The sequence below is a fragment of the Frankliniella occidentalis genome, unplaced genomic scaffold, assembly GCF_000697945.3.
Source record: "Frankliniella occidentalis isolate FOCC.00 unplaced genomic scaffold, Focc_3.1 Scaffold77, whole genome shotgun sequence".
Lineage (NCBI taxonomy): Eukaryota > Metazoa > Arthropoda > Insecta > Thysanoptera > Thripidae > Frankliniella > Frankliniella occidentalis.
The window spans coordinates 8,012-8,317 of NW_026267207.1; the positions used below are offsets into that span (position 1 = coordinate 8,012).

Sequence of the window (306 nt, forward strand, 5' to 3'; positions counted from 1 at the left end):
TGTGTCAGCAAAATCGTTTGCTTTGCCACCAAAAGTATTTGCTATGCACTACCTAGTGTCAACAAAATATTAAACAAATATTAAGCATTTTTAACCACATATTAAGCTTTTAGAGGGAGATAGGGAGGGATAGGGGGATCGGTGGTCCCAAAAAAGTGGTTCGTCTCCGCCCACCTGTTGCACTACCTAGTGTCAGCAAAATTATTTGCTGTATCTTGTCGTATTTTATCCGGTGCACGGTAAAAACTATAGCGAAGAAAAAAAATCATAAATTTCGATTTTACAAGTTAATTTACAAGCTACAAA

General features: G+C 36.9%; 1 protein-coding gene across 1 annotated transcript in view; it reads right to left on the bottom strand.

The window, feature by feature from the left end:
* Window positions 1-306, bottom strand: part of LOC113207216 (uncharacterized) — a gene marked incomplete in the record, with an annotated part of 224,296 nt that overhangs the window by 7,868 nt on the left and 216,122 nt on the right.